This window comes from Peromyscus maniculatus, chromosome 7 (assembly GCF_049852395.1).
Source record: "Peromyscus maniculatus bairdii isolate BWxNUB_F1_BW_parent chromosome 7, HU_Pman_BW_mat_3.1, whole genome shotgun sequence".
NCBI lineage: Eukaryota > Metazoa > Chordata > Mammalia > Rodentia > Cricetidae > Peromyscus > Peromyscus maniculatus.
This window is the reverse complement of record NC_134858.1, coordinates 96,150,836-96,161,420: the sequence shown is the minus strand read 5'-3', so window position 1 is coordinate 96,161,420 and position 10,585 is coordinate 96,150,836.

Below are 10,585 nucleotides of genomic sequence, written 5' to 3'. Positions count from 1 at the left end.
ACTTGCACTATATGAAAAGTTATACTGGGTACTGTCTTAAGATTATGTTTCTAAAACTCTGGACTTGGGTTTTGGTTGAAAGAATTTTCAAGAACATAGTCAAATACTAACACAAACATATGCATACACACACACATTTCTTAAGGGTTCAATTGTGGGCTTAAAACAAAATCTTTTGTTTACTCTGGTAGAGGAGACTGGAAGGTTAGGAAAATAGCTCTGGGGAAGAAAAGAAATATGGTCAAGCTTAGCAAATTGGTAGAGGTTTTCCCAAGGGCTTGATTGCAGTTGATAACAGAGCTTAAAGTCTTACCTGGTCAATTTCTGGGATGGCTGTCTTAACCCAACGGGGAATTCTTCCAGCAGTGCTTTTAGCAGGACTGTCTATACACTCTTCCCTCCCTATCTTCCTAGTTTGACGTCTGTTGCTTTGATAAAATACTGAAAACCAACCTGGGGAGGAAAGGGTTTCTTTCATCTTACAAGTTACAGTCCATCACTGAGGAACGCTAAGGCAAGAACTCCAAACAGGACCCTGGGTTGAATCTGGAGAGAACAGAAGCACAGTCCATGGAGAAATGCTGCTTACTGGCTTGCTCTCCACAGTTTGCTAGGCTTTTTTATACAACCCAGGGCCATCTGCCCACAGTGGCACTGTCTACAGTAGGCTGGGCCCTTGCACAGCAATCATTAATCAAGAAAACACCACTCCCAAGACTTGCCTACAGTGTGATGGAGGCGTTTTCTCCACTGAGATTCCCTCTTCCTAGATGACTGAGCTTGTGACAAGTTGACAAGTTAACTAGCCCACATCCCATTTCCACTTCTTTTTAAGAGGCTGAGACAATGAAAAGTCTTTGAAGAGATGTCTAGGTTTGTTTGTTTGTTGTTTAGTACATAGGTATCAGCAGAGAAATAGATGAGAGCATGAAGCAGCAGCCAGTTGTTCCTCTGGAAGGGCTCCAGTCTATAGGCAGGAAGGCTCAGTTATGCACAAAACATTGCATGCTGGGCAGAGAGGGAGTGCCTGAGGGAGGAGGGACGACAAAGTCCAGCTGAGAGGATAACAAGCTTCATTACACACGCAGAATTGGAAGCAAACCTCAATTTGTAAAGAGGATATGGTATGTTTGTGGATCGTAATATTTCATGTTTGCTTGGAAAATGGTATTCATTTACAAGAACAGTGAGGGAGAAGGAAGGAGAGGGGACTGGAGTTGGAACCCGAACATAGGGAGAATTAGGGCTTTGATTCAGTGCGGGGCGTTTACCCACCAACCCCACAGCTCGCCAGAGTTTTCTTGAGTGCGAGCAGCAGGAAATATTAGATAGAAGGTTGTAGATTGTGGAGACAAACAGATAGAAAATAAAGGATAACCTGGAGAGAGCCTGGAACCTATTCCAATGAGCCCTGACTGTCTCTGACCCAGAGTATTTATAGAAACGCCAAGGGGTGGAGCAAAAGCCCTCCCCCCCAACAAAGCCAAGTGCAGACCATTTCAGACACCTGCACTGAGGCCCGTGGACCAATAATCCTCTCTATAAGGACCTGCTGGGTAAAGCCACGAGGAGCCTGAAAACTTGCTCCTATAATTCAGTAAACATTGAAGCAGACAATACACTTGTTCACATATGTACCTGTGCTGATGTATATGACACAATTGAAGAAATGAATTGGGAAAAATAGACTATAAAAATATGAAGTAAGTGGGTGTGAAAATGATGGTAAAGTTTTTATTGAGTGCCCACAATTAGGATTCATAGGGTAAATCTAAAAGATATGCATTATTTTGTCTAATTTATAGGGGAGAAACTGAGACCCAAATGGGATGTGTGTAGTATGTTTCATGCCACATTGCTCAAGATGAAAGACAGACTGACATTTGTAACTCAGTCATCCCAATTCTGATTGTAGTTTCTCATCCCTCTCTTCTACTGATGTCCAAGAAACTAGAATAAACTAGGTACATGAAGAGTTTGTAGAGTTGATGGAGAAGGAAGAATTTAAGTGCTGTTTTAATCTAATAGCCCCCCCCCATTTTTTTCAGTAGAGGAAGATGGGGAGTCTTTGAATGATGGTGGGGCCAGTGGAAAAAATCAGAGAAAGACCTTGGAAAGAGTAAAAAGTGAGAGGAAGAACAGGGCACTCTGAAAGATGTCAGTATAAGAAACAAGGCAGCAGGATGCACAGAAGAGAACACGGGAAGCGGGGGGGCTGCAGTCTTGCTGGCTTTAAGAATCTAGGGAAAATTAGTATTTGCAAAATCTACTGTGATGATGAGGATCTTCAAAATAGGATGTTTATTTTAATCTAAGGGGTTTTATTTAAGGGGTTTAAATCTAAAAAAAAAAAACCAACACAAAACATATTTGAGTAGTGCTAAGAGAAGCAAGTCTGTAAAAGGCTTTGAATGATGGCATAACAGTGACATGGGAGTAGTGGATACTGTTTGCCAGGAGATTAGTGATGCAAAGACATACGTTGGTTTGTAACATGTAACACTGAACATGGGTTGACTCTTTCTGCACGCAGGGTGTAGCTTATATAAACTATAACATTCCAAATGAATACTTGTGAGCTAATGGCCCTTTGCCGTCTGGGTTGAAGGTAGCTAGGCACACACCAGGAGACTGTGTGCAGAAACGTATTTTCCCATAGAACTAAGAATAGATTAGCACACTTGGGCCATGGGTAAGGGAGAGAATTGGGAAATGGTACTGGAAAGACAGACGAGGCTCAGCTCTGAAGATGTGTGATTGTCAGTTTAAGGAGTCTGGACTTTATCCTGCAGACTCTGGGGAACGGTGGAGGAATGTTAAGTAGGGTAATCTTCAGGCTTCTTTATTGATTCATTGCTGCACATCACTTACTTTCTCTATTAAAGGAAATGTTAGAAATTATTACCTGGATTTCAGCTTAAAGTGAATGGAAGTGAGACTTTGACCACGTGGTTACACTACTATCCATCACCAGTCTAAATTGAATTGGAGAACCATCATGCTGTTTCCTAAGAAGAATGGAAATATGGCTGCATAATACTTATGGGCAGAATCTTGACTAAAAAAGTTTTTGGCTTTTGTTGAGACAGGGTCTCATGTAGACCAGGCTAGTTTCTGAACTTGATATGTAGCTGAGGATAGCTTTGAACTACTAATCTTCTTGCTCCAGCCTCCTGAGTACTGCTATTACAGGCAATACTGATCTTATTGTAAAAATTAAAAAATACTTGTATTAGTCCTTTTTGTTTAACTTTTCCAAGACAGAGTCTTGCTGTGTAGCCCAGGCTAGCCTTAAACTCACCATGTAGCCTAACTCCTGCCTTGACCTCTCAAGTGCTGGAATTAGAGGTGTGTGCCACCAAACCTGACCAACTGTAGAAGTTTTGATTGATCTCAATGTGACCCTTCATATGGCGTCATAAGAACTTAAAATTTGTTCAAACAAATTTTCTCCATGTGAATTTGATATAGAATTTGTGATGGACAGAGAATACTTACTCTTTTTTTTAGCTGAAGACTGCAAACACTAGATTGTTGATCATAGTTTTGAAAATTCTTTTAAATACTTATTTTCAATCCCCTCTCCCTTGTCTGTCTGTCTGTCTGTCTCTCTCTCTCTCTCTCTCTCTCTCTCTCTCTCTCTCTCTCTCTCTCCCTCTCTCTCTCTCTCTCTCTGGGTGTGTGTGTGTGTGTGTGTATGTATGTATGTATGTATGTATGTATGTATGTATGTGTGTGTACACACATGAGTTTGGGTATCAGCAGAGGCCAGAATTGGCCATCAGATCTCCTGGAGCTAGAGTTACAGATGGTTGAAAGCCACCAGACATGGATGCTGGGAACTAAAGTCTGGTCCTCTTCAAGAGCAACAAGTGTTCTTAACCCATGAGTCATTTCTTCAGCTCCTGATGATCACATTTTTGACTTGTATATAATTTTTCAACTAGCTTCATGTCTTTTAGTCATTGTTTAGAAAGAGTGGAGTGGGCTTTGAATGGAAATCAGGAGGTAACTTCATAGATCAGGGCTGCTTTTCTCTGTAAATATGACTGTAGAGTTTTAGGAGTCTGGCGTGTAGTCACTCCCATAGTGGACAACCTGCCCAGGCATTCTATGCCTTGCTCTTCATACATGGGGTGCTAAGAGCACTCTGGGGTACCTACTTGAGAGCAGACAGCTCTGGGTGCTTCTCCACCTCAGGGTTGTCTTGTGGAGTGACCTGTATGACTCTGGGTTTTGTGGCCTACATGATGATGCTGTATAACATGAGTTCTTGTGTCCCTTCCCACTCCAAGCTCTTTTAGACTCTGGGTCTGTGGTTCTGTGCTCTCAACTTACACTTTTGACCAGAGGAGCTGCAGATCTAGAAACAGATGTCTGTTTTTACATCACATGCTGTGTAGCTCTTTCCATGGGTTTCAGAGGATGGCTTGTTCCTTTTCTCTGGAAGACACACTCCACCAGTGGATTTTGTTGTTGACTCCATCATGTTTGGAACACTGTTCTGTGGAAGACTGTTCTACTTAAGGGTCCTGGGAACCTGGGTAAGAAGTCAGCAGACAAGGACTGGGAAGGCCCAGCAATGCATGCTGTACGGTGGTCCCCAGTTCCTGGCAAGCTCTCTCCTAATTGGCCTTGAACTTCCTTCCAGGAAAAAGAGTCACAAAGTTTTTTATAACCAAGTTGGTAAGTTTGGAGCAATTATGTTCCCTTAAGAATTATGTCCTTGTAAGTGGCAGTCCTGCATAAAAATAAATGAATAATAATGACAAATAGCCTGGCTATCTGGCATATAGCAGTTACCTTTAAATTAATTGGAAAAAATTGAATGTAAAAGTGAAATATCTAGAGTGACAAGGCCCTGCACAGTATAATTCCCATCAAATTGCTTTATTCTACTTTCTTCTAAAGAATTTGTCAGCTCAAGTTGATCTAAAGACATTACTGAATTTGAATTCAAATGTAGTGCTGACCCTAAGATTTAAAAGTGAAATCCTTGGGCTGAGCACCTGATGTATTTTGTGTATGAATATGATAATCTGAGTCATGCCCTACTGTGAACCTTTCTATTGGATGTCAAAGCATATCAGTGGATAGTCCATGGTAAGTTCACTAAAACCCAAATGATGCTTGAGAAGGGATAAACTGCTTCTTTTGATGAACAGGGTGGCATGTGGCTATAGGTGTACATTCATCTTGAAAGATGTCTATGTAAACTCAGTGTTACGTTTCACATTATCTGCCTTCATACCAACAGCAAAGTCTGGGTGGGGGGAGTGAGAAGGTTACTGGTGATTTTATTTGTGCTCTCTGATTTTCATAATGTATATACTATGTAAAAAGAAAAGGTTACCCAAAGTGAATATGAAATGTTTCTAAGGAGTTTGCTATGTTTCCTTCCTTTCTTTTTTTTTTCTTTTTGAGATAGAATCTCCTATAGCCAGGGCTCACCTCAAACTTGCTAAGTAGCCAGGGATGACCTTGAACTCCTGACCCTACTGCCTCAGTCTCCTGAAGTGATATTACAGGCATGTGCCACCATGCCAAGAATCTGCCATTTTGAAGGAAGACTAATTTGAATCTGAATAACAATTTTCATTTTCTTATTTTCATTTTATAAAACCCACTTTTGGTGTGTCAGAATAATATAGTCACATTCAAAATGAATAGTTTGCAAGAAAGAGACTATATATACAATCCCCTCTGATTGTCTCAAGGGAACTGAGAGCAGGTTTTGAGAAAGGAATGGATTTATGTTAAGGAATATTCCCAAGGAAGCTACTCTGTTGCAAGGTTCAAAATTGCAAGGAGAAGAGTGAGGCAGGGGATAGACAGAGCCCAGAGGGTGTAGTCGATGAGGCGCATGAGCGGGAGGGCTCTAAGCAGGGCACATATTCACTTAGTATGTACTGGTTTTGTCAACATACACACATATTGAAACTCTGTTAGGTAGCCTTTGTCTTGAATGTCTTCATCACTCTAGCTGACTTAGGTTCCTTTCCAGGGAGCATCCACATCCCAGCTCTCCAGGGTAATAAGCTCATTCTACGAGGCTCCATCAGAATCCAGATCCCGTGCAACAGCCAGCATCAGGCTGATGGGAGGCTCTGATTTGTCACCTGAGGACCGCAGCTAGCAGTGTTCAGTGTTCTGCGAGTCAACCTTCCTCCAGAAAAGGAATAGAGAACTGGTCCTGATGCGTGGAGATGAAAGGGGGAGCCAGCCAAAGGAGAAAGGGTTTCCCACAACAAACTTCACAGCGGCATCCGTGTTAACGTAGGCCTGCTTGGGTTTCAGCACCACTTCCAACCTTGCAGACAGCCCTCCTTCCCGTCTCAGTCAACTCTGCTTCATGGAAATGCCTCATTTTATAATTTCATTAGTCACCGGTCTGATGAATTCATCACTGGCTTATCACACTTACAGTGCAATCAATCACCCTGAGTTTTCCAAGCCTCTTCCAGAGTGCTCAGAATTCAGTAAGAGCCACAGACAAAGAACAGGACCCAATAGTGTTCTCAGGTCGTATTTTTGCTGTTGTGAGTGAATAGAATTCTAGATTCACAGTAATTTTCTGTGAGCCCATCAAAGTCCCTTCAGCCCAACTTTCTTTGACTTGCTGTCTACTGCTGTTCTCTCTTTGGAAGATGATCCAGCTTTTCCTGTAGTAGTTGTTAATTTTTTTCCAAGTGCTTTAGGTTTCTGAAGTTTTGTGGTAAATTTTCTAAGCATGAGCTCTATTTTATTTAGCTAGGAAGTCACTGAGTCTCTGTAAGTTTTATCTTCCATGAGTCCTGAAAACCCCTCAGTCTCTATTCTTGCGTTCATCTCCTCCAGAAAGCCCTGAGGAGGTTCCCAGCAGTCGCTAGAGTCTCACATCAGAACATGATCTTCCACATTTTCTCCTGATAGCACCCTACTTCAAAGAAAGATGAATGACATGAAAGAAACTTCATATGGAGTTTGTTTTCTTTATGGCAAAAGCTAGCCATGTGGGCAAAGAAACTGCCCTTGCCTCAATTGCTGACAGTTCCTGTCCAAACTGGACCAGTGAGTCCATCAGGACACAAAAAAGGTAACGGCTAATTTTTGCCAAGACAAAGTAGAATAGTCCTCCAAAATTCCATGGTTCACAGGAAAATCTGTCAGATATGCTAGGCAGAGAGAGAGAGAGAGAGAGAGAGAGAGAGAGAGAGAGAGAGAGAAGAAGAAGAAGAAGAAGAAGAAGAAGAGGAGGAGGAGGAGGAGGAGGAGGAGGAGGAGGAGGAAGAGGAGGAGGAGGGGAGGGGAGGGGAGGGGAGGGGAGGGGAGGGGAGGGGAGGGGAGGGGAGGGGAGGGGAGAGGAGAGGAGAGGAGAGGAGAGGAGAGGAGAGGAGAGGAGAGGAGAGGAGAGGAGAGGAGAGAAAACAATTTCAAGACCATGGAGCCCATGTTAAAATCCAAGTACCAAGTTGATGGTCTAGGCTTCAAAGTTCCCCTTAATTAGCCCTGTTATCAGAAAGGCTTCATCCAGCAACTGATGGAAAGAGATGCAGACTCAGTCAAACATTAGATAGAGTTCAGGGAATCCTTCAGAAGAGGGGGAGAAAGGATTGTAGGAGCCAGAGGGGTCAAGGAAACCCACACATAAGAAAACCCACACAATCAACTAACCTGGGCTCACAGAGACTGAATCAGCAACCAGGGAGCCTGCATGAGACTGACCTAAGCACTCTGCATATATATTACAGTTGTGTAGCTTGATCTTCTTGTGGGACTCCTAACAGTGGGAACAGGGGCTATAACCGACTCTTTTCCTGGTCTTTGGAACCCTTGCCCAGCCTTAACACATGGGGAGCTGCTTAGTCTTACTGCAAGTTGATATGCCATGTTTTGTGGATACTCATGGGAGGCCTGCCCTTTCCCTAAACAGAAATGGAGGGGGAGTGGATTGGGGGTGGGGACAGAGGTGGGGGGACTGGGAGGAGAGGAGGGAGCAGAAATTGTAGATGGGATGTAAAATAAATTAAAAAAAGAGAGAATTGTCACTGTTAAGATTGGCAGAAAGGCCAAATATTTAGCCACATCTTTTTGGAAAAACAAAGTATTGTATTGATTTGTGTGCATGATATGTGCATACATGTATATGTGTATGATGTGTGGGTATGCATATCAGCATGTATGGAGGTCAAAGGACATTGGTTCTCTTCTTCCACCTTTACATGATGTCCTACTTAGCGTTCTATTGTGATAGCCAAAGTAATCTGGGGAGGAAAGGGTTTGTGTGGCTTGCACATCTGGATCAGGGGAGGAAAGGGTTTGTGTGGCTTGCACATCTGGATCAGGGGAGGAAAGGGTTTGTGTGGCTTGCACATCTGGATCAGGGGAAGAAGGGGTTTGTGTGGCTTGTGCATCTGGATCACACAGTCCATCTTTGAGGAAAGTCAGGTCAGGAACCTAAACAGGAACTGAAACAGAGACCTTTGAGGAATGCTGCTTACTAGCTTGCTCTTCGTAGCTTGCTCAGCCTGTCTTTCTTTTCTCTTGCTTTGAGATAGAGTCTTACTGGGTAGCCCTGTCTGGCCTGGAACTTGCTATGTAAACCAGGCTGGCCTACTTGGTTTACCTGCCTCTGCCTTCTGAGTAATGGGATTAAAGGCATGTGTCCAGCTTCAGCCTACTTTTTTTTTTCCCTTTTCTTTGTTTTTTTGAGACAGGGTTTCTCTGTGTAGCCCTGGTTGTCCTGGAACTCACTCTGTAGCCCAGGCTGGCCTTGAACTCACAGAGATCCGCCTGCCTCTGCCTCCCAAGATTAAAGGCCTGCACCACCACGGCCCAGCTAGCCTACTTTCTTATGCAACCCAGGAGCACTTGCCCAGGGGTGGCACTGATCACCATGAACTGGCCCTGCCCCCATATCATCAATCAAAGAAGTGTTCCACAGAGTTGCCTACAGGCCGGTCTGATGGACACATCTTCTCAACTGAGGTTTTGTCTTCCCAGATGACCCCAGCTTGTGCCAGGTTGGAAAAAAAAAAAAAAACAAAAAACAAAAACCAAAAACAAAAACAACAACAAAAACAAAAACAACAACAACAACAACAAACTAAGTAGCACACTTAAGTTCTACAGCTCAAACTCAGGTCTCTAGGTTACAGAGCAAATGCTTCTACCTGCTGAACCAATTCACTGCACACCCCATCCCCATCTTAAGAAATCTGATAATCACAAAGTCACATAGTTTGCCCTAAGCAGCAATATGTGGTAGTGTTGAGTCACAAACCCAGGTGGGTGCTGTAAGGTCACAATCTTCCTGTTACGAGGACAATGCTGAGCTAAGTCAGCTCCTAAAGTGAGCTCACAGTAAATATCAACCCCCTCTCTTCTTCCTGTACTGTCTTATAGCCCTGAGCTCAGCCCCAATGTCTAAAAGGGGCCAAGAAGCCAGCAACAACAGGATGCACGTGTGTGTGTGTGTGTGTGTGTGTGTGTGTGTGTATGTGTGTGTGTGTGAGACAGGGTCTCTCACTGAATCTGGAGCTCACAGATTTGTTAAGACTAGCTGGCCAGTGAGCTCCAGGGATCCTCCTGTCTCCACCCACCAAGCACCAGGATTACAGGTGTAGGCCATCATGTTTGGTTTTTCACCTGGGGGTTGGGGACCCAAAGTGAGGTCACCACACTTGCACAGCAGGTGCTTTACTGAGGAAGCCCCCCCACCCACCCCCAAGAGCAGGCTTCTCAAGCTGTTAGGTTTGCAGTTCTTTTTTACCTGAGAGATGCTGATGGTATACAGCTATGTAAAATAGTATGCAAATCAAACATTTGTTGAATAATCAATCAGGAACACATTTATTTTAGATGGTTTTCTTTAAGTTTATTTTTTGTGTGCGTATGCTCTTTTAAAACAATCTTGCAATACATACCATTTATTAAAGACCGAAACAAATTTGCATACTAATGAGATGGGTATGCTTATTTTTTAATTAAGAATTAAATCTTGGCTGAATATTTGATACTGTGGGATGTGAAGAACCCTAGATGTTTTTCGGAGTTGATAGATGTTTTAGTTTTATAAATGTCAGTGCTGAGAATGCTCTTTGCATAAATGCACAGTACAAAGTGGCAAACGTATGTTCAGGCCATTTCAGAGACTACTCGAAATCCTGTCCTAAGTCCAAGCTAAACTCCACCGAATGACTTTTTAAGAAACTCAAGTCATCAATGCAAACATCAGTTTTTAAAATCATCCTAATACAAAGATAGAGGGATTTGATACTCACTGGCCGAGGAATGATGGTGAGAAAAAAATATGGAAAGTCTTTGTTTTCTGTGATGAAGCCATTGTCTTTCTGTAAGAGTGGAAAAGCTCAGAGAGATTCACAGCAGAATCTCTACCTGCACTGAGATGTCTCAGCTTACACTGGGATTGCATGGCATGATGGCATATACAAAGTGTGCTTTTGGGGTACTCAGAACCAAGGCTGCAGGGGCACTGTGAGAGGCAACATGACAGAGAGCTCCCAGGTTCATTCTGCATTTGACTAGGAAATAATCTGGGTTGTTGTGTGTTCAGAAACCTTTTGCTTATATCAAATTTTTTTGT